We start from the raw sequence: 24,966 nt of genomic DNA, 5'->3' as shown, positions 1-24,966 counted from the left end.
TGTAAAAAATATCATAATTTATTCAATCACTATGCTAACACTTAGCTCATTTCTGAGTTCCACTATTTTAAATCGCACCATAGTTTTATTTTTAAATATAACAGTAAACAATCTGCCTGCAGTGCGGGAGACCTGGGTGCAATACCCGGGTTGGGAAAATCCGCTGGAGGAGAGCATGGCAACCCACTCCAGTATTCTTGCCTGGAGAATCCTCATGGACAGAGGATCTTGGTGGACTACCCTCATTGGGATCACAAAGAGTCAGACATGACTGAGCATCTAAGCACACATACATACACTAATATAAGTGTATATGTAGATTTGTGCATTTATATATACCTCATTGTTTATAAAATCTTTTTTTATAATGCTATGTGTTGTGCTTTACTCTCTTCTAGGTAGAATTTCTAGAGTTTTTAAATTATGACTATGTTGATTCATAAAACAAATTGTCAAATGTCTTCACTAATAAGCTTAAAATGGATAGAAATGCAATCCCACTGATATAGGATGAGAAAAACTCCATATATTATATAGTTCCCATCAAAGTTTCATATTAGTTTTAGTTAACTTGTGGTAACTAAACTGACATATTCATTACTTTCTTATAGACATATGTTTTTTTCATATAAAAGTTATAACATTTAAATATGTTTGCTTTGAATGTTATGAGACTTATTGGTGTATGAGCTAAAACATTTTCCCATCACTTTTAATCTTTATCATATCTATCTATTTAAATAAGGCAGTTCAAATCAGTCCTGTACACCACTGACAAAATGTTCTTTAACATCAACTCGTCTTTCTCCCTCTAAAACAGGTATTACTCTATTGGCCTAAATTTTATTTCACCCATCTACTCATCCATTTATTCACTTACTCACTCATTCATTTACCTATTTCAAAATCAAAATATTTAAGAAGGTATGTGTCCTGAAAGATGATGCTTGAAAGTATTACACTCAATATGCCAGCAAATTTGGAAAACTCAGCAGTGGCCACAGGACTAGAAAAGGTCAGTTTTCATTCCAATCCCAAAGAAAGGCAATGCCAAAGAATGCTCAAACTACCGCACAATTGCACTCATCTCACACACTAGTAAGGAAATGCTCAAAATCCTCCAAGCCAGGCTTCAGCAATATGTGAACAGTGAACTTCCTGATGTTCAAGCTGGTTTTAGAAAAGGCAGAGGAACCAGAGATCAAATTGCCAACATCTGCTGGATCATCGAAAAAGCAAGAGAGTTCCAGAAAAACATCTATTTCTGCTTTATTGACTATGCCAAAGCCTTTGACTGTGTGGATCACATAAACTGTGGGAAATTCTTCAAGAGACAGGAATACCAGACCACCTGACCTGCCTCTTGAGAAACCTGTATGCAGGTCAGGAAGAAACATTTAGAACTGGACATGGAACAACAGACTGGTTCCAAATAGGAAAAGGAGTATGTCAAGGCTGTATATTGTCACCCTGCTTATTTAACTTATATGCAGAGTACATCATGAGAAATGCTGGGCTGGAAGAAGCACAAGCTGGAATCAGATTGCTGGGAGAAATATCAATCACCTCAGATATGCAGATGGCACCGCCCTTATGGCAGAAAGTGAAGAGGAACTAAAAAGCCTCTTGATGAAAGTGAAAGAGAAGAGTGAAAAAGTTGGCTTAAAGCTCATTCAGAAAACGAAGATCATGGCATCTGGTCCCATCACTTCATGGGAAATACATGGAGAAACAGGGGAAACAGTGTCAGACTTTTTTTGAGGGGGGCTCCAAAATCACTGCAGATGGTGACTGCAGCCAGGAAATTAAAAGACACTTACTCCTTGGAAGGAAAGTTATGACCAACCTAGATACCATATTGAAAAACAGAGACATTACTTTGCCAACAAAGGTCCGTCTAATCAAGGCTATGGTTTTCCCTGTGGTCATGTATGGATTTGAGAGTTGGACTGTGAAGAAAGCTGAGCATTGACGAATTGATGCTTTAGAACTGTGGTGTTGGAGAAGACTCTTGAGAGTCCCTTGAACTGCGAGGAGATCCAACCAGTCCATTCTGAAGGAGATCAGCCCTGGGATCTCTTAGGAAGGAATGATGCTAAAGCTGAAACTCCAGTACTTTGGCCACCTCATGCGAAGAGTTGACTCATTGGAAAAGACCCTGATGCTGGGAGGGATTGGGGGCAGGAGGAGAAGGGGACGACAGAGGAGGAGATGGCTGGATGGCATCACTGACTTGATGGATGTGAGTCTGAGTGAACTCCGGGAGCTGGTGATGGACAGGGAGGCCTGGTGTGCTGCAATTCATGGGGTCGCAGAGTCGGACACGACTGAGCGACTGAACTGTATAATGAAATGAATAGTGTTCTCTGAAAATTCACATGGTGACACTGTCACTCCCAGTGTGAACTATATTTGAAGACAGAGTTTGTAAGGGGGTAATTATGGGTAAGTCTTCACAGATAGCTCAGTGGTCTACAATCTGCCTGCCAAACAGTTTCAATCATTACGTTGGGAAGATCCCAGGGAGAAGGAAATGATAAGCCAGTCCAGTATTTCCTGGGAAATCCCATGGACAAATGAGCCTGATGGAATACAGTCCATGGGGCCACCAAAGAGTCTGAAATGACTTAGGAACTAAAGAACAGCAATCTTTGTTTTATTTGAGTATAAATTAAATCTAATCTGTGGGCATGCCTTTCTGATGCTTTTGGGTTTTTTTTGTTTTTGTTTTTAAGGATATTATCCAGCTTCTTATTCTCTTTATCTCTTAAAATAGCTCTGAATGGAACTCTTGGTCATGATCATTTTCTATTGCTCATCGTTGGGTTAGATTTGTCTTTCTGAATGTTTTCACTTCTCTGGAAACCCCTCTCCTATTGTTTCTGTGAAGTGATCAAAAAGCTGTCTTGTTTCTTTCTGGTATCTCCTGGCTCTCTCCCGTGACTTTCTTTCTTTGCCATTATTGTACTTGTCCTGTTTAATTAGGGTAATATTCCTGGCAGTTTTTCCTTAATGTGAGGCTCTTTCCTGAATCATCTGTTGAGTTTTCAGTGTTCATGAAGCCCCATTGGTCCCAAATCTTCAGGCATTATTTAGGATACCTTCTCAATAGAATTTTCTGTTCTTAAATTGTCCCATTGTGCTTCTCAGTGAAATGCCTGTATGGTGTTTGAGCCATTCGTCTCCTCTTGCATTCTTTACAATTTGCTTTAGTCTGTGTGTGCTTTTCTGTATTCTCCCAAGTCAGATTGTGGTATCTTTTCTTGTCTTTGATATTCTTTCTTGACTTTGTGCAGCTCTATATCATGGAACTGTTTCTCAGACACAATCATCATTATTTTATTTTAGTTTCTGGAAAAGTATTTTGGCCTTTGTTTCCATTTTTCCCCTTGGCAAAACCTTTCCAGTGAATTTTCTTTGTATATGATTTGGTTTCCCTTTTCTCTAATGTGTGTAGATCCAGTCACATTTCTTCTGGAAAGTAGCTTTTCAAGTAGTTAAGACTCTGACTCCTTTTAAAAGCAATGTCATCTTAGTAGAGCATAGCCTAACTGGTAATTGGCTGCCTCTATTTCTATGCCTTAGGTCAACAGTGGAAAAGGATAGAACTCACATTTTCTGGGTGTACTTTTGAAAACAGCTTATTAAATTTCTAAACTTTGCAAAAAGTTTATTTTCAAGGTCTTTAGGTATATTGCAAATGTTTATGTTTTCTCTCTTCAGAAGGATAGAAGATAACTTCTCTGGTTCTATATTAAAAGAAATGGTTTTGGTAATTTTTTGTAAATTATATATTTGGGACAATTTTGTATCAGCTGAAAAAACATTTGTTGAGTACTCACTGTGTGCCTAGAGAGGACAGCAGAATAATATTGGATAAAATAAGTAACAGTACAAAAAATACCTGCACTCAAGGAGTTTATATAATATAGAGAAGAGATATATAGAGTCTGTTAAACAGAATGATAAAAGTCATAAAGCAAAAAATAAATATCATATATTAACACATATATATGAAATCTAGAAAACTAGTACTGAAGAACCTATTTTCAGGGAAAGAATAGAGACACAGACATAGAGTATAGACTTGTGGACACAGAGGGGGATGGGGTGAGTGGGACAAATTGAGTAGCATTGACATATATACACTATCATGTGTGAAATAGATAGTTAGAAGCTGCTGTATAGCACAGGGAATTTAACTGGGTGATCTGCGATGACCTAGAGGAGTGGGATGGTGGGGAAGGAGGCTCCATAGGGAGGGGATATACATATACACACATACAGCTGATTCACTTTATTGTACAGTAGAAATTAACACAACATTGTAAGGTAATTGTACTGCAATTAAAAAAAAAAAATAAGCAGATAATTAAGTTGAACTTCAGAGGGAAATGAAGCATAATAAGCATGGCATGAAAATTTTGAAAGTGGAGGAAGGAATTAGTCTTGTATAGGGTGAGGCAGGAAAAACCTCAGTAGTAATTGAAATTTGAGCAGAGACTAAGAAGAAATGAGGATGTGAACTACGAAATAACTGATGAGAGCCTACAGCCTAGGAGTCCAGCTGCATGTGCAGCTCTGTATCTTTACTGTCCTCTACTTGAAGGTATGTTTACTGGTATCCTCACCATAAATTTTATAAACTTGGTATTTTAGAGTTTGACTCTTTGCTTAATTGATCCTCTCAATAGCTTTTATTTTTCCACCTGTATATTATTTTAAATTAATATCATATTGATCCTTTTTCAGTTACAAAATCATATAATTGATTATGGAAAGTCTTGATAAGCTATAAGTTCCTAAAATGCCATTAAGGCAAACTTGTGATAAATATTTATCACTTTACCTGTTTCACAGCTTTGAAAATATGTCTTCTTCCTCAGAGTCCTTTTTCTACAGATGCAAGGAGAAGACATTGTAGGAGTTGGCCCATGGCCTTCACCTACAATTGAAGAATTTCCTGGCCAAATACATGAAAAATATTCTCTAATAATAAAACTCTGAAGCATTATTCAATCTGTACTCTAAAAGATGCTTCCCAGTTCATTATATTTAAATCTCCTGCTTATCTTTTTAAAGTGCAGATTATAATTGAGTATTCAGATTAAAACTTCTACATTTCTAATAAGCTCCCTGTCAGTGCTTATCCCTTCATTCTGAGGAACATGCTTTGAGAAGCAAAGCTCTAGAACTTGACCCAGTGACTCAAGTCATATACTCAACTTCTTCACTAATGACTATTTCTACCTAAGCAGCATTTTTCTGCACTTTAGAAAAAAAGGACTATCTGTAGAAGTTGGAACTTGAAAAAGGAAACCCATGGGTGGATGAATTGGAATAGATGACCCACTTAGACAGTTATTTTAAGAGATAACACACCCGTTGTAGTAATATATAGTTCTAACAAGACAAAGACTGGCAAGTTGAAGAAGAGCTGCATTTATGCCCTCACTTTCTCTGTGACCAGATCCCATTAGATGCCACAAACTGCATAAAAAGCAACTAGAATTTCTCCACCTTCCTGCTTACCATCAGCTAGCAAGTCATGTTGATTCTAATTCAGATATTATTAATCCATTTTCTCTCTCCAGTTGCATGCATTCAGACATTATTCACCTGTAATCTAATCAGTCACCTGTAATCTACCTCAGCCACTTTCCCAGAAAGTATTTTCTTTAATGCAGTCATATTCACCTTTCTGAAATAACAGCTCTGCTTACACTCCTTTTCCTTTTAAAATGTTCAAGAACCCACACTGTGTAGATTAACTGCAAATCCCTTAGCATGGCATGGAAAAGGTTTCAAAGTACTAATCCAAAGTGTGACTTCAGGCTGACTGCACTCTCTGGTTTCTATTTCTTCAACCGTAGATTGCAGATAGTGTCACTAGTGTCGGTTTTGGTACCTTAGATCTCACTGGTTTATTTACCTAGAATTTTGGCCCACTACCAAGGTGTACCTGGTGCATCTGGGGTGGAAAGCTATGAAGCTTAAAACTGGGCTGACAAACACAGTATAGTCCCTAAGACAAAATGATATTAGCATATTTTGTTACAGCTGAAAGCTTGAATGCAATGATAGAAATTCATGATAACCTTCAACACCATTTATCAACTTTCCAACTTCCACTGAAGACTTAACACAGTTCACAAGGTGGAAAAAAAAAAAAAAAAGAACTACCTAGTGTGGCAGAGAATGTCTAATCTCCTTCTGGGTCATTAAAATGAATGAATTTTTGTCTTCCTGGCCCCAGAATTAGGCTTCATTTTCCCAATTTCACTTCTATAAAGATGTAGCCATGTATCAAAGTTATAACTGACATGCTGTAGATTGTTATATTAATAGCAATGCCCTAGCTCAACATTCAGAAAACTAAGATCATGGCATCCAGTCCCATCACTTCATGGCAAATAGATGGGGAAACTCTGGAAACAGTGGCTGACTTTATTTTTCTAGGCTCCAAAATCACGGCAGATGGTGATTGCAGCCATGAAATTAAAAGACGCCTGCTCCTTGGAAGGAAAGTTATGACCAACCTAGACAACATATTAAAAAGCAGAGACATTACTTTGCCAACAAAGGTCCATCTAGTCAAGGCTATGGTTTTTCCAGTAGTCATGTATGGATGTGAGAGTTAGACTATAAAGAAAGCTGAGCCTTAAAGAACTGATACTTTTGAACTGTGGTGTTGGAGAAGACTCTTGAGAGTCCCTTGGACTGCAAGGAGATTGAACCAGTCCATCCTAAAGGAGATCAGTCCTGGGTGTTCATTGGAAGGACTGATGTTGAAGCTGAAACTCCAATACTTTGGCCACCTGATGCAAAGAGCTAACTCATTGGAAAAGACCCTGATGCTGGGAAAGGTTGAGGGCAGGAGGAGAAGGGGACAACAGAGGATGAAATGTTTGGATGGCATCACCGACTCAATGGACATGGGTTTGGGTGGACTCTGGGAGTCGGTGATGGACAGGGAGGCCTGGCGTGCTATGGTTCATGGTGTTGCAAAGAGTCGGACATGACTGAGCGACTGAACTGAACTGAGTGAACCATGCCTCCCTATATCCCCATTCTTTTGCAGTATGACTTTGCTATTCCTCCAACCAAGCTCATTTCTGATCTCTTTGAATTCATGCTGACCTTGTGACTTGTTTTGACCAACAGAATGTAGCAAAAGCAATGTCATGTGACTGATAAAGTAGGTTTTAGGGATCTCACAACTTTTGTGTTCAACTTCTTGAAACACTGCCTGAAGTGTCCATGCTTTGAAGAAAATGTAAGACTGAAATGTGAGATTACCTGTGGTTAGAAGCCCATTTGACCCACCTGAGCTCAGCCCTCAACTGACCCATCAGCCGAATGTAGCCACATCTGAAAGCCAAAATAAGACCAGCTGAAAAAGCTGCTCAAGCAATCCTTAGAATTGTGGGGAAAAAATTAATTATTGTTGTTTGAGGGTATGGAGTTGGTGTTATTTTTTAGACCAAAATAAATAACAGACACAGTAAGTAATGCTCATAAAAGTGATTGTACCCTCTTTGAGCCCTGACCCATAAAACCCTCTCATGAGCAGAGGGACGATGACTCAAGCAAGATCTTAGAAGGCATTTCATGAAAATGGCAAAGCCCTCTAAGCCTGGCTTCTAAATGATTGATTCTTGACATGTCCCTCAGGTAAGTGCTGATACTTGAGCAAGAAATAAACTTCACGTGTATTTTAGCTTTATATATTTTGAGTTCTATTTATTGCAAAGTTGCTGCTGCTGCTGCTAAGTCACTTCAGTCGTTTCCGACTCTGTGCGACCCCATAGACGGCAGCCCACCAGGCTCCCTTGTCACTGGGATTCTCCAGGCAAGAACACTGGAGTGGGTTGGCATTTCCTTCTCCAGTGCATGAAAGTGAAAGTGAAGTCGCTCAGTCTGTCCGACCCTCAGCGACCCCATGGACTGTAGCCTTCCAGGCTCCTCCATCCGTGGGATTTTCCAGGCAAGAGTACTGGAGTGAGGTGCCATTGCCACAGTTAGTGTATACTAATTAATAGGCCAACAATCCTACCTTTTGACATTTCTTCAGATATTGGCTAGTTTCAGAAACATTTTATTTATAAGCAAAGAATTTTTTGTGAAACAATAAATTGGACTTTAGTTATATGTAATTATGTTTGCAATATGTTTTTTCACACTGAAACACTGGAAAAATAGAGAAAATTTATGGGATTAAAGCATTTATACATAATTTCAACACTAGAATTTGGGCACATTTCATTATTTGCATATGTGTATTTTAACCTAAATTTATACATTTATTTCACCTAATATTATATAATAAACAATTTGTTTGTATTCATAACCACTTTCTAAAGTGATTGCATCATGCTCCATCTAGTGGACACAGTATAAGTTATCCCTTATGCCCTTTTATTGACAATTGAATTTGACCCAAATATTCTGTGTTATAATGCTATAATAAGCATTATTTTTAAGTATTATTATTAAAATATCTTTTTCTATTTTCATGTCATTTGCTGAACTGTCATTCTTAATTATTTAAATTCAATATATTATTTGTGTTTTTATTAAAATTATTTAATTTCAGTTTGTTATTAATGCTAATAAGTTATTACAGAAATTGTTATTTGCTATATTTTTGCTTTGTTTATTTAAAGATAACAGCATTAATGTAATATTTGATTCTTTATCAAGTGTGACAATCTCCCCCAATCATCATGTTTAATTACTGAGTATTGTGTGAGATCTAGATGGTTATTACTTACTCCCCAAAATCTTTATGCTTTTTCTCATGGTTCACAACTTTTCTCAGTATCTTCTTTTTCCTGCATCTTCAACCAGTTACCTCACAAACACCAAGAATGTTTTTAATTTACTGAACCATCTTCTCTAGATTCTAACCCCTCAGAAAACAATTATTTAATGTAATACAAGTGAAAGACATCCACACCTACCACTCTGACATTGACTTCCCACATTCTCTTTTGTTGTCTAAAATAGCTCCACTTGAATATCTTGCTGACATCTGGGATATAAAATAAAAACCATGTAAGTTACATTCCCTTACAGCATATATTCTGCCCAAGCTTCTCATTACTTTAAAGATGTCATTCTCAGCAGTCCTCTTTTTCCCAAGCTTACACAGAACTTTCTCCTGTTATTCAGACTTCTATATTTTTCCTTTGCTGCCTTATAATTTTCTTTAAGTTATATACAGCTGAGTTAAACAGGAGGCTTCCATGGATGCTCAGTGGTAAAGAATCTGCCTGCCAGTGCAAGAGATGTGGGTTCAATCCCTGAGTTGGGAAGGCTGGAGAAGGAAATGGCAACCCACTTCAGTATTCTTGCCTGGGAAATCCCATGGACTGAAACTATAGTCCATGGAGTCACAAAAGAATTAGACATGACTGAGCGACTAAACAACCACCACAAAATTAAACAAGCCAGCTTTTCCTTTAGATTTGCTGCAATTTCTGATTTGTCTGTCATGGTGAATTGTGGTATCAGTCACTCGAACAGTTTAATCAGAAGCCTGGGGGTCATTCATGTCTCCTTATCCATTATACCAGTATCTTTTAATCTGTTACCAAGTCTCTTTATCACTTTTTTGATTTGGTGTTCTATTTTTCTTATTTTATGTTAACATTTTTATTGAAGTATATGTTAGCATTTTTATTGAAGTGTATACTGAAGATTGCCCAAATCTTAAATAGTTTTACAAATGTTCATGTGCTTAATTGTGTCTACATCTTTGTGACCCCATGGACTGAAGCCCACCAGGCTCCTGTGTCCATGGGATTTCCCTGGCAAGAATACTGGAGTGAATTGTCATTTCCTCCTCCAAAGGATCTTCAAATCCCAGGGATTGAACCTGCATCTCCTGCATTGCAGGCGGATTCTTTACCACTGAGCCACCAGGGGACCCTGAGGATGAGAATGGCAGGACAATTAAGAGAGGAGGCTACACCCTGCCCAGATCACATATTTCTCACTCTGGATGTCAGGAGACCTCCCCAACCTCACATGAGCAAAACGGCTCCTTGAAGGTCAGAGTGGGCTGATGCTAAAGGATGCTCCACCCATAGACCTCTTCAGTAGAATCCATCTTGGCTAAGAGATGCATGTGCACACATGGGGGGGATCCTAAGATATACCAAGTATGGACTCTGAACCAGGCAAATCAAAATGATTGGCCAAAGGAAACCAAGAAGAAATGCCCCATATAAGTAATTTAAACTGCTACAAAGGTGTGACTCAAGAATTCTCCCACTGAGTCTGTTCCTGTCTATCCACATGTACTTACTCATTTTTTCCTCTTAATAAATATTTTACTTGCTTCACTACTTTACCTCTTTGTGGAAACTCTTCTCTGAAAAGTTGAAGGGCCAGAGTCCTTTTCACTGACCACTGGTCTAGTGGCTAGGATTTGATGCTTTCACTACCATAACATGACCTCAATCTCTGGCTGGAAACCCAAGCCCCACTTCAAGCCATTGCATCCCGAGACCCCCTGAAATTAGGCCCATTTTAAGAAACATGATATTGCCAGCACCTGAGAAATCTCTGCTATGATCCGTTTCAGTTACTAAATTGTATCTAAATTTAACCATTATACTAATTTCCAACACCATAGACTTGTTTCTCCTGTTTTTGAAGTTTATAGAAGTCAAATAATATATTGTGTATCCTTTTGCATTTGGCTTCCTTCACTAAACAGCATGTTCTGGCCATCCATATTGATCACAGTCATTGTTCTTTCACTCTTGGTGCCATGTAACATTGTATTCAGAGAATGCTACTGATTATATTTATCCATGTTGTGGATGACTAATCTTTGTGCCATTTGGGGAGTTTATTTTGAATAGTCTCGGTATAAATGTTTCTATACATAATTTATGGTGCACATACATAGGCATATGCTGGATATACACTTAAGAGAAGAATTACAGAGTCATAGAATACAAACTTAACTTTTTTATGGATACTTTTGTATTTTGGTATATAGGCCATCTAGGAGCTCCACATTAAGTGCCTTAGGAGCTTTAACTTTTGTGATTAAAAGGGGCTCTTTATTAGTAACATAAAACACTCTCATCACTCAAGAAATTCCAAACATTTTAGCTCTATGTCAGGAATAGGGAAAAAGATCAAATATTTCTTATTATACAACAGCATGTATCAAAATTTCACTTTTTCTTAGGATGAATGATATTTTTTTATGGCTGAATAATATTTTGCTATGTATATGCAACAATAAATATATTTATTTTTCTTTTGATAGACATTGGACTACAACCATGAATATCTGCTTACATGTACTTCTTTGAGTACTTGTTTTCAATTTTTTTAGATAGGCATGAAGAGTAGAATTCCAGCATCATATGGCAGTTCTAAGTTTAACTTTGTGAGGAAACACCAAACTGTTTTCCATCCTACTGAAACATTTTACATTTTCATTAGCAATGTATGAGAGTTTGAGTTTCTCTCCATACTCAGCAACACTAACACTTGTTTTCTACTTTTTAAAAATAATAACCATCCTGATAGAAATAAAATGGTATCTCATTGTGTTTTTGATTTACATTTCTCTAATGAATAATAATGTTGAGAATCTTTTCATGTGCTTCTTAGCCCATTTGCATGTATTCTTTGTAAAAATTTCTAACTTTATTTTTATGTTATTATATATTATCTATAAATAGATCTCATTTGTAATTGTATGTAACATGTAATATATGCACATATAGATATGTTATATTAATTTTTGAATAGCAAAACTCTAACAATCTTGTGTGTGTGCAATGTATTCAGAAAGATCAGACCTCTATAATTTATCTTACTGTCTAGCCACTTTTACAAAGTTGTAGTAATTATAGAATAAGCTCCTCGAATTTGATAACACTTTGTTTTATCTTTAATTAAAGAACTCCAACTTTGGTTTGTCTTTCTTATATAAGAAAATAATAACTGTATAGTTAAGAAAAAAATGCTGCTTCTTATTCAAAATTTTTTCAAGGCACCTTTAAGAATTTTGCCAGATATTGAAGGTAAGAGGTTGTTACCTCAACTGCTTATTTGGAAATCATCTAAGTGAAATAGTCACCTTTTAGCACAAAAGAAAATGCTAATGCTTTATGGAAATTGTCTTCTGTATAACAAAGCAAACCCATCAGTTATTTCCTACTAGAAATCTTAAACTATATACTTGGGTATATAGGCGTTCACTTAGACTTTATTTTAAAGACATTGAAGTTTTTGGTATGTATAAAGTTACATAGCACACTTTTTCTATTGTATGGTGACTGTGATGTCAAGGCTACATTTAATACAAATTTGTCTTTCAGCATGAGTTTTGTATTTGGCAAATGTTCAACACATTTTCTTTATAATATTTACCAGCGCATTTTGCAGTATGGGAATACATGTTCATTTATTCCATATTACCCTCAGAATTAACTCTTGTATTCTAATATAACTCTTACTGTGGATAAAATATGTGATTTAATTTAATTTTATAATGTATAATAATGGCATAATGTTTCAAATATATGACTTCTAATTTCATTCATTAAAGTAAGGATGTGTCCTGGAAGTCCCTCCCCTGGCTTCCCTCTTAACACCCATCATCCTGAAACATATTCAGCCCCAGAACTCTTAAGCACCAATCATTTCTAAACCTTAATATGTTCTTTCATTCTTTTTTTTATTTGCATTATAGAGTTTTATTTTTTAATATAAATTTATTTATTTTATTGGAGGCTAATTACTTTACAATATTGTATTGGTTTTGCCATACATTGACATGAAATTGGGTGTACATGTGTTCCCCATCCTGAACCCCCCTCCCACCTCCCTCCCCGTGCACACCGAGGAAACCAGAATTGAAAGAGACATGTGTACCCCAATGTTCTTTCATTCTTAAGTGCCTTTTCCTAGGCTTTTTACCAAGCCTGAACCTTTCCCCTGTAAACCTTCCCCGCCATGTGAGTCTGCCTGGGAAAGAACTACCCCATATCCAAAGTTCAAGATCCTGATGAACTGTCATTTCCATTCTAATTGAGTCCCCTGCCACTGTCAACACTACCTGTGTAGTTAGCTCTTTCTTCTTCTAAAATTCAGGACTTTGCATGGTCTTATTCACCTTTTCCAGCAAGCTTGTAGCATAAGAACTTAAACTTTGGAGACCAAAATACTGTTAGGAATATATTTTTTTTTCCTGAGGCAGGAAATGCAAAATCCATGTCTATCTCTAAATCAAGGTAGCAAAGAACATCCAGATTGAAAAAGATATATGCAGTGAATTAATACAACCACCCACTATTCTAGGTTTCTCTCTACCTATCAAATGTTTTCTTAGCTCCTGCTCTAACATCTCTTGTTACTAGCTAGTTAATCTAATTTATTTGATGCAACAGACAAGTGCATTTCTTAACCTAATTTCACACTGGTACTAGATATTTTCTGCATATCATTTTAAAAAAGGCCCCATCTTCATTAGGGAAAGAAGTTCTTAATGTAAGAGTAGTTTAGGCTATCCAAATATACTTTCCATGTTACCAAAGAAATTTAATCAAAGGAGCAGCTCCAGTGGAGGAAAAATTCACTTTATTTTATATTCTTTTATTAGGAAATATTCCCATTAGCCATCATTATCAGCTGAGCTCTATTCTCTACTGCTGAAAAAATGTCTACAGTAGTCATCATCAATATGCAGAGCTTTCTAAAATAAATTGCTGTTAGATGTATTTGCCAGATAAACTCCCACAAGCTGTGACCGATTGTGAACTGTGTAGTATACCTTTCCTCCTTAATAATAAATCAAATAATAATACAAATTGGCAATACTTCTGTGGATTGATCTCACAATATTTCATGTGAACAAAGATTAACATGAAGAACACCTCTTGTTAGGGCTTAAAATACCAATATGTTCTAAGTCAAAATAAAACTTTTATTTTGAGCCACAGTTATGCGTCTGGCTAAAATGTTTTAAAGAAGCTTATTATTAGGCATCATTCTAAAATGTAAGCAATATGGGATGAAGAATCAAAATAAAGTTTGAATTTTTGTTCCTCACTTAGATACCCAAATAATAAAATTAGATATATATTTTGAAGCTGTTATTTCACTTATGAAAAGGAAACACCAGTATTTATCTGCACCAAATGTTGTGGGCACCAAGTAAAATAACAGATTTGTAAATCTTCCCATGAGTTTTTTTTTTTTTAATCTTGCATAATAGTGCAAGCTCCCGAGCCCCAAAAATGTCATACCTCTCTCTCTCATGTGAAAACGTCTCTGCCTAAAACTTACAGTAAAGATATATTGTACTAATTCACACTTTGCCATTAACTGTGAAAAATATGTAGAGGTCTTCAAGTTTCTTTTTCCGTTCATGCCATTGGTTAGTCAGTTAAAATTATACAGAAGTTAACATATAAGAAAGTGTAAGTAAATTCTTAACATTAAATGTATCTTCCAGGTGGCAGTAGTGGTAAGAATTGGCCTGACAATACAGGAGACTCAAGAGATGGGGCTTTGATCCCTGAGTCGGGAAGATCCCCTGGAGAAGGAAATGGCAACACTCCAGTATTCTTGTCTGGAAAATTCCATGGACAGAGGAGCATGGCAGGTTATAGTCCATGGGTCACAAAGAATCGGACATGACAGCACACATAGACACATACACACACATACATGAAGATATATTATTTTTTTCTTTGTATTATCATTCATCCAATAACTGAGACTACTGAACATTTATGCTACTTTAAATATCTTCTGTCTTCTTCTTGTCTATTGCATAGTCCTTGATGCTTATGAGACTACCCCAATAGTATCTTAAACAATGTTTTGTTTTGCTTTTTTCCCAAGATTATGCGGGTTACTGCAGAAGTTCCCTTTAAGAGTTCAACTGGGTTCACTCAGCACTGTAACTAAAAGTAATGTGTTGGAGCTGGTTCCCAGCAGCTATGAGAACTGATGCTTGTAAGAATTCTGTGAATCAGATGGCATCATATGGTTGGCTTGAAATTGACCATGGTGGGTGTCATCCCACAGAAAGTGCCAAATGCTAAAAATAAAACTTTTTAATTCCCTTAGAGCTGGGAAGATTCAAGATGGCTTCACTTAATGCCTGCGAGTTGGTGATGGCTATTGGCTGAGGTATTGGGTTTGGTCCAAATGATCTCTCATGCTCTAGAGGTTAAACAGACTTCATTATCTGGCAGTTTCAGCACAACATTCCAAAAACAGGGAAGCAGAAGTTAAAATCTGCCTTTAAAAATCACATAACATCACTTCCATCACATTCCATTTTTACTTCTATAGCCTAACATACAGTTCCCCTTACTTATAAAATTAATATAGCTTTTACAATCAGAATTAAGTAGTAAAGTCCATGTGAAATAATTATGACAATAACTGGTACATTAAAGATATTCAATAAATGTCAGTTACTATTACTACTATGTATTAATACTTTATATCCTTTAAAATCTCTCATATCAGTCATCTCTTTATCCTCACTGCCACCACCTTGGTGAAAGGAGCCTTGTTTAATTCCTCCCGCTTTACTTGGTCTGCAATAATTCTGTTTTAGCATCTGTTGCTGCTGCTAAGTCACTTCAGTCGTGTCCAACTCTGTGCGACCCCATAGACAGCAGCCCACCAGGCTCCCCTGTCCCTGGGATTCTCCAGGCAAGAACGCTGGAGTGGGTTGCCATTTCCTTCTCCAATGCATGAAAGTGAAAGTGAAAGTGAAGTCACTCAGTCGTGTCCGACTCTTTGCAACCCCACGGATTGCAGCCCACCAGGCTCCTCCGCCCATGGGATTTTCCAGGCAAGAGTACTGGAGTGGGGTGCCATTGCCTTCTCCATTAGCATCTGTAATTATAAACAAATATTTGTTCATTGTCAGATTCCAACTTTCAGACAGTAAACTTTAAGGGCTTAAAATTCCTATTTTTCTTTTATAATTTTATCACAAATATTCAGCATAGCATCTGGAATAATCATCCAATAAATATTTGCTGAATCATTTTTTCTGCTAATAGCAATTAGAGTAATTAACCTGTTAAATATTATATTTTATTCTGAAGTACATAACCACATTATGAAATAACTCATGTATCTGGAGTGATAACTCTAGAGTATAGGTAAATTAAGAAATTATGTTTAATAAACTAATGTCCAAAATGTGAGATGTAGTCCTGTACAGTAGCTGAGTACACAGGCTCTTGACTGAAGGTTACCAGTAACCAAATCCAAACCCAACAGTTCTTGCTGTTTCTTTAGTCAAGTAGCTTAGTCTTTCTCTGTGTTAGTTTTTTGTAAAAAGGAAGATAAGACTTCTATTAGAGCATTATTATAAGCATTCAACAACTTTAGCAAAAGTAAATAGCAAAGTAATAGTAGACAAATTGACACATAACAAGTTCCATTTAAATATTCTCTTATTGTTGTAATATATTTTCTGGTACTTTATCTTCAAAGATATACTTGCCCTAAAAAATAAACACTACAGATTCAAGTAAGTTTGTGTTGTTTCAGGCCATACTTTAGGAAAGGTTAATGTAACACATCTGTTGTATTTTTTATGTTTTCTTTTTAAAAATATAAAATAATGCTGAAAATTTGTTATAATACATTTTAATAATATTTAAACTATAAACTGGATCCTATAATGTAGTTTTCATATTCTTGAGTACCTATAAAATGTTAACATATGTGGTTTGCTTTATGTAAACATGAAAGGAAGACAGATGATAAGCCATTTTATCTCCTGACCCTTTTCATTGGTTATATTTTTTAAGAATTATTTCACATAATAATTCTTACATAATTGCAAATTATTACTTTCATTTAATCCTGCTATCTTAACTATGTATCACTTACATTTTCTACTTTAATCCAATTCTCTGTTCTTTTCCTGTGTCTTTTAAATTTTTAAAACCTGTCCACCCAAAATTAATTTAGCATTCAACTGGATAGCTTCTGTTATTCACTCTTATTCAAACACAAAAAGTTGCCTTATCACCTATGTTGTATCTAAACATTTTCTAATAATCCCCTCAAGCTTCACTTTTGTTTTGAATTGCCTTGTAGTCTACTACCTTTTGATCACCTTCTCATGTCTTTCATCTTATCTCTAATATGTTATTTTGCTTTATACTGGAGCCATGTTTCCTTGACTTTTATAGATAATATTTAAAATTTACCCTTCTTTCTTTGACTTGCTTAAAAATAATTTTTGTTGAAGTATATTTGATTCACAGTGTTATGTTAGTTTCTGCTGTACGGCAAAGTGAGTCATTAATACATATACATACATCTACTCTTTTCTAGACTATTTTCCCATATAAGCCATTGCAGAGTATTGGGTAGAGTTCCCTGTGCTATACATTAGGTCCTTATTTGTTATCTATTTTATATATAGTAATGTATATATATCGATTCCAATCTCCCAATTTACTCCTTCCTTAACAAACCATAAGTTCGTTCTCCGTATTTGTGACTATTCCTGTTTTGTAAATAAGTTTATTTGTGCCACTTTTTTTTTTTTTTTTTGGATTCCACTTCTCTACTAAAGACAATATTGGGTCTATTCATTGGATATGTTTATCCTTTTGTAAAATGCCTCCAAATAAAATTGGCCATGGCTACTTTGACAATATTTCTTGAGTAATATTCAAATTTAACTAGAATTCTCAAAATTGTGCTACTATTTTTCTGTAAGTAATTCAAATCCTGAATTCAGTGCACATAACGCTTATGTGGGAGTGGCAGTTGGGGCTCGAGAGACACTGAGCCACAGGAGATTGTTTCACACACGACTTAACTGTCAAGGTCAGTGGATCACGAAAAGGAAATAAATGTAGGATTTTTTTTGTAAACTATCAAACATTGGCTTAGCCAAAATTTCACTCAGGTTTTTCCATAAGATGTTACAGAAAACAAACTATTTGGCCAACTCGTACTAACATTGCCATTCTTTTTCAGTCCTAACCAAACTACAATCAATTAAAGACACAATATCTTAATTTTTGTTTTATCTGTTTATATTATACTTCATTCTGTAGTGAGAAGAACACTCACTGACTTTGATTTTTAGATCCAGATTTGAAACTCAGCTTTAAATCTCTTTCCTATACGACTTTAGACAAATTTCTTAACCGCTCTGTTATCCAATTTCCAACCTGAGAAATAGAAGCTAATGTATCTATTTCTTGGAAATACTAGTGTCTAAAAAATAAAGAATATATAGAATGTTAGACATTGCCTGGCAATGTAAATTTACTTATTTAAAAAAAAAACCATCACTGGACATCTCATGATTTATATCTCTAATGTGAAAATTTACACAGATATTTCTTTGGAGGATTTTAAGTCATTTTTATATTGATTGACATACATTTCATTTCACACTTAGTAATTAATTATGTTACCAATTTAAACTACAAAGCAAATGCTGTAATAGACTACAGTTTGCATAGGGCTATACCATCACAAAATTACACACATTTAGGATTAATCATTTCCTTTTTAGGTTAGCCTTTGTCAAGATTCCTGCCAATGAATTATTTTACAATTCTGTCACTAGAAAGAATAAACAGGGAAAGGACACAAAACAGAGTGGCAAGAACTCTCATTTGGATTTGTATGCTTACTTTAGGATGATTTTTCTGCTATTTATTAAATTGATGATTCAGAGAAATCATTCTCTTTATGAACTCTTCGAGGGGTCCTTCAACAGTCTTTTGAGGGAGGCCATGGGAATCCTGTCTATTTATCATGTATTGATGTCTCTTTCATCTGTTAACATATGAACTTGGCTACTCTCATTAGGAAGTAAAATGGCAAGGCTTAAACTATTCCCTTCCCACGAGATGACTTATTACAAAGAAATAAACACAAAATATCTTATAGTCTTTATATATTGAACTATATTACAAGAATTGTTTTTGGTCCATTGTTCTATAAAATGCATGTTAGAGAAGTTCTACTTTTCAATGCTCCAGACGGAAAAGGAAAAATTATAATATTTTTTTTTTCACTGACAATCCTTTTGGAGGTAAAAAGGGAAGGCAGCTTCAATTTAAGATCAAGAAATACCGACAAGCTTTTATCCATGAAACTATGGGTGGACAGTATTATTATTATCCATGAAACTCTTAAAGTGGACAGTCTGCCACTGTTTCCAGACAAAGAGTCTCACGATTTGCCACAATCTTTGAAACAGTTCATGGATGGAACTTTCACCACCAAATAATTAAGAAACAAGGGTAGGGGATATTTATTGGAAAGTATTGTGTTAAATTTTAAAATTTTGGCCTCTATTCTCTTTGACTGATGCCCATCCATTAAAATTCCTCATGTGGTGGTGCCCAGTATTATCCAAGGTCTCTTCCCTAGAGTTTATGTGCTCAGTCACTCAGTGATGTCCAACTCTTTGAGACTCCATGGACTGTAGCCCACAAAGCTCCTCTTTCAATGGGATTCTCCAGTCAAGAATAATGGAGTGAGTCGCCATTCCCTGCTATAGGAAATCTTCCAGACCCAAGGATAAAAATCTCATCTCTTGTGTCTCCTGCATTGACACTGTATTTTGCCACTGTATTGGGAGGTAGATTTTAAACCACTGTGTAAATTAAAATTCCATATGTTTTATTTATTGACCAAAAGTTTGTCTATTAAATACTTTATGGCCTGGAATGAAGACAGACATTTTCCCTTATTTTGGGAAGCATTTCCCTAAAATGTGAAAACTATAAAGATAAACCTACAAGACTTTCTAGAACTAACACCCAAAAAAGATATCCTTTTCATAATAGGGGACTGGAATGCAGAAGTAGGAAGTCAAGAGACACCTGGGGTAAAGGAAAATTCGGCCTTGGAGTACAAAGTGAAGCAGGGCAAAGACTAACAGAGTTTTGCCAAGAGAACCCAATAGGCATAGCAAATGCCCTCTTCCAACAACACAAGAGAAGACTCTACATATGGACATCACAAGATGTCAATACTGAAACCAGACTGATTATATTCTTTGCAGCCAAAGATGGAGAAGCTCTAAACAGTCAACAAAAACAAGACTAGGAGCTGACTGTGGCTCATATCATGAACTCCTTATTGCCAAATCCAGACTTAAATTGAAGAAAGCATGGAAAACCACTAGACCATTCAGATATAATCTAAATCAAGTCCCTTATGATTATACAGCATAAGTGACAAATAGATTCAAGGGATTAGATCTGATAGACAGAGTGCCTGAAGAACTATGGATGGAGGTTTGTGATATTGTACAGGAGGCAGGGATCAAGACCATCCCAAGAAAAAGAAATTCAAAAAGGCAAAATGGTTGTCTGAAGTCCTTACAAATAGCTGAAAAAAGAAAAGAAGCTAAAGGCAAAGGATAAAAGGAAAGATATATCTATTTGAATGCAGAGTTCCAAAGAATATCATGGAGAGATAAGAAAGCCTTCCTCAGTGATGAATGCAAAGAAAGAGGGAAACAATAGAATGGGAAAGACTAGAGATCTCTTCAGGACATTTAGAGATACCAAGGGAACATTTCATGCAAAGATGGGCTCCATAAAGGACAGAAATGGTATAGGCCTAACAGAAGCAGAAGATATTAAGAATAGGTGACAAGAATAAACAGAAGAACTATACAGAAAAGAACTTCATGACCCAGATATCCATAATGGTGTGATCAGTCATCTAGAGCCAGACATCCTGGAATGTGAAGTCAAGTGGGCCTTAGAAAGCATCACTGTGAACAAAGCTAGTGGAGGTGATTGAATTCCAGTTGAGCTATTTTATTCCTAAAAGATGATGCTGTGAAAGTGCTGCACTTAATATGCCAGCAAATTTGGAAAACTCAGCAGTGGCCACAGGACTGGCAAAAGTCAGCTTTCACTCCAATCCAAAAGAAAAGCTATGCCAAAGAATGTTCAAACTACTGCACATTAGCACTCATCTCACATGCTAGCAAAGTAATGATCAAAATCCTCCAAGCCAGGCTTCAACAGTACATGAATGGTGAACTTTGAGATGTTCAGGCTGGTTTTAGAAAAGGCAGAAGAATCAGAGATCAAATCAAACTGAACACTGAAGAATTGATTCTTTTGAACTGTGGTGTTGGAGAAGATTTTGAGAGTCTCTTGGACTGCAAGGAGATCCAACCAGTCCCTCCTGAAGGAAATCAGTCCTGAATATTCATTGGAAGGACTGATGCTGAAGCTGAAACTCCAATTCTTTGGCCACCTGAAGTGAAGAAGTGACTCATTGGAAAAGACCCTGATGCTGGGAAAGATTGAAGGCAGGAGGAGAAGGGGATGACAGAGAATGAGATGATTGGATGGCATCACCAACTCTACGGACATGAGTCTGAGTAAACTTCAGGAGTTGGTGATGGACAGGGAAGCCTGGTATGCTACAGTCCATGGGGTCACAAAGAGTCAGACACAGTTGTGACTGCAATGAACTGACTGATAAAGATGATAAAAAATATTAACAGAAAAATACTTAACTAGAACCAAATCTTCCATAGGTTTTAATGCTATGCAAGAAAAAAGTTATCATTAATAATCCTGTAAATAGCCCCCAAATATACATGATTTTTTAATGTACAATTCTGAGTTAATTTTAAAATGTGTTATGTGTATGAGTTAATTTTATATGCTGTTTTCTATCTGTAACAGTCCATTGATATTATGTCCATTTTATCAACATGCCTCAGGTAGTTTAAGTAATCGGACAAAGTTCACCAAGTAGTAAGTTGCCTTTATTTTTCGCTCTGAGAAATTCTAAAATCTACAACCCTTCATGTATCAATATTGGTACATCAGTTTTAACAAATGTACCACACAAGCAATTGACTTTGTGGATCATAATAAACTGTGGAAAAATCTTAAAGCGATTAGAATACCAGGCCATCTTACCTATCTCTTGAGAAACCTTTATGCAGGTAAAGAAGCAACAGTTAGAATCCTGCATAAAACAACTGATTGGTTCAAGATTGAAAAAGAGTATGACAGGGCAGTCTGCTGTCACCCTGTTTGTTTAATCTATAAGTGAGAACATCATGAAAAATACTGGGTTGGATGAGTTACTAACTGGAATCAAGATAGGCAGGAGAAACATCAACAACCTCACATATGTGGCTGATACCACTCTAATGGCGGAAAGCAAAGAGGAACTAAAGAGCCTCTTGATGAGGGTGGAGGAAGAGAGTGAAAGAACCAGCTTAAAACTAAATATTAAAGAAACTAAGATTGTGGCATCCAGCCCCATTACTTCATGGCAAGTAGAGGAGGAAAACGTGGAAGTAGTGACAGATTTCCTCTCCATGGGCTCTAAAATCACTGCAAATGATGACTGCAGCCATGAAATCAGAAGATCTTTGCTTCTTGGCAGGAAATCTATTACAAACCTAAACAGTGTGCTGAAAAACCGAGACATTACTCTGCCGACAAAGGTCAGTATAGTCAAGGCTATGGTCTTCCAGTGGTCAAGTACAGTTGTGAGAGCTGAATGGTAAAGAAGCACTGGCTAAAGCACTTTAGCACTGGCTAAAGAATTGATGCCTTCAAACTATGGTGCTGCAGGAGGCTCCTGAGAGTCCCTTGGACAGCAAGGAGATCAAAACCGTCAATCTTAAGGGAAATCAATCCTGAATACTCGTTGGAAGGACTGATGCTGAAGTTGAAACAAGCATTTTGGTCATCTGATGTGAAAAGCTGGAAAAATATCTGTTGCTGGGAAAGATTGAGGGCAGGAGAAAGGGTATCAGAGGATGAGATGACTGGATCACATCACTGATGCAATGGACATGAACTTGGGCAAACCTCAGGAAATCGTGAGATAGAAAGGCCTTGTGTCCTGCAGCCCATGGGGTCACAAAGAGTTGGACACAACTGGGTGACTGAACAACAACCACACAAGATATTAGTAATAAGAGGAACTGCAGGGGAAGGTAGAGAAAATATATGACAACTCTGCTTTCTGCTTAATTTTTCTGTAAACATAAAACTTCTCTAAAAATTAGTTTATTAATTTTTTACTTCTTTAGAAAATCCACCTCTTTACACTCAATAAAGCAAATATAGCTGATTATATTCAAATACTCTGGGTCAGGATTCTAAGAGTCAATGAACCAGGTCATTTTCCTTCCCAAAAGACAAGAATACTGGGCTTGGGCTTGGGTTTTTGTGTAAAGGTTGTTAAGTGCCAAGTCATCTATTTGTGGTAATGCACTGAATTTTCCAAAGGACTATAGCAGATACATAAATTATGAGTTCTTTGAATCCTGGTTTCAAATTTGAAAGAAAAAGCTCTTTTTGCAACATAATTTTTAAATTAATATGGTTGATTTGTTTCATTATTTTGAACCAGTGTTTGTGTATTAGAGCTCGCAAATAAACAGAAAAGCCATCATTACATTAACTTTCACATGAAAAAACTGGCTCTAGAGATTTGGGTATGTGCTCCAAGGTATATGTAATGTAATTAGTTCTAACTTCAGGTGATGTTCTCATAAATAGGGAACAAATATTAGCAAAGTTATTAATTAGGCATACTTACACTTCTGTCATTTGTAATAATGTGTTTGTTTGAACCAAGATATCATATTTGTTAGAGTCATTAATGACTGTCAGTAAGAGATGGTGCTCCAGCATTTCACCAATACTTGAGAAATACACAGGGATTACATTTCTTAGCAAGGGACTTATCTCATTCTTTGTTTTTATAGAATGAAAACCAAACCAAAAAGTATGAAGTTGTCAAGTTTTTTCAACCACTTTCCTGTGTTTTACTCACCAGACTATGCTCCCTATGCCTTTTCAAACACTCTAATAACCCTTATTTCATAGTATTATAATGTTTGTTCACCTTTTTTCTCTCCCTTTATGCTTCTTATAAGCACCATGATTTGCTGCTTAATGAATTTGAAGACTCACCTATACAAAAATATTTTAAGAAAGTTTAAATTATTTTAACAAATGTTTTAATTAATTTAACAAATTAGATTATTTTGGCATTTGTATATATATATATACGCAATCATTATTTTACATTTATTCATATGGTACATGTATTATTTTTCATATATATCTAAACACGTATAAACATAAAGATTATGACCATAAATGACAATGTTTCCGAAAGCTAATACAAATCTAAAAAGCCTTAAAGTTTTAAGAATGAAAAATAAAGCACATACTCTTTTTAATGTCAAGTTATCTGTAAGGTAATGTCTTATATATATGATGCTATTTCAACTTATTGATTCCAAGCACAGTATTTTTTAAGGATTTGCTACAAAAACATCAACAAATTAAAAGGGATTATATAATAATTTGCCACTGAATTTTTTTATTTTCTATATTCTTTGTAACAATTATTTGAAGGATTAAATGGTCTTCCACTCTAGTAACAAGGTATACCAAGAATATTTCTAAATTTTCATGATGAAGTAGGACAGCATTTTCCAAATAGAGTTCCAGAAAATATGTCTCTAAAAATGTTCATTCAAAAATAGGTTCATGATATATAGATTAAAAATAAGCACAGGAAAAGATGTTCAATATCCTATGTCATTATGGACTTGCAAATTAAATTAACAACTAGATATTACTGTACACTTATTAGAATAGATACTACCCAGAAAACTGACAGTTCCAATTGGTGGTAAATTGTTTGCAGAATAACTGGAATTCTGTTAAAGTCTGAGAAATATAGCTAATTTACAACCACTTCTTAGAGAATCAAAAGGCACATTGGCATCTTAAGTGAAAGTGAAGTCGCTCAGTCGTGTCCAACTCTTTGCGACCCCATGGACTGTAGCCTACCAGCCTCCTCTGTCCATGGGATTTTCCAAGAAATAGTACTGGAGTGGATTGCCATTTCCTTCTCCAGGGGATCTTCCCAACCCAGGAATCAAACTCGGGTCTCTCA

This window comes from Bos javanicus, chromosome 1, assembly GCF_032452875.1.
Source record: "Bos javanicus breed banteng chromosome 1, ARS-OSU_banteng_1.0, whole genome shotgun sequence".
Taxonomy (NCBI): Eukaryota; Metazoa; Chordata; class Mammalia; order Artiodactyla; family Bovidae; genus Bos; species Bos javanicus.
The sequence above is the reverse complement of the archived record's forward strand: the minus strand, read 5'-3'. Positions refer to the sequence as shown.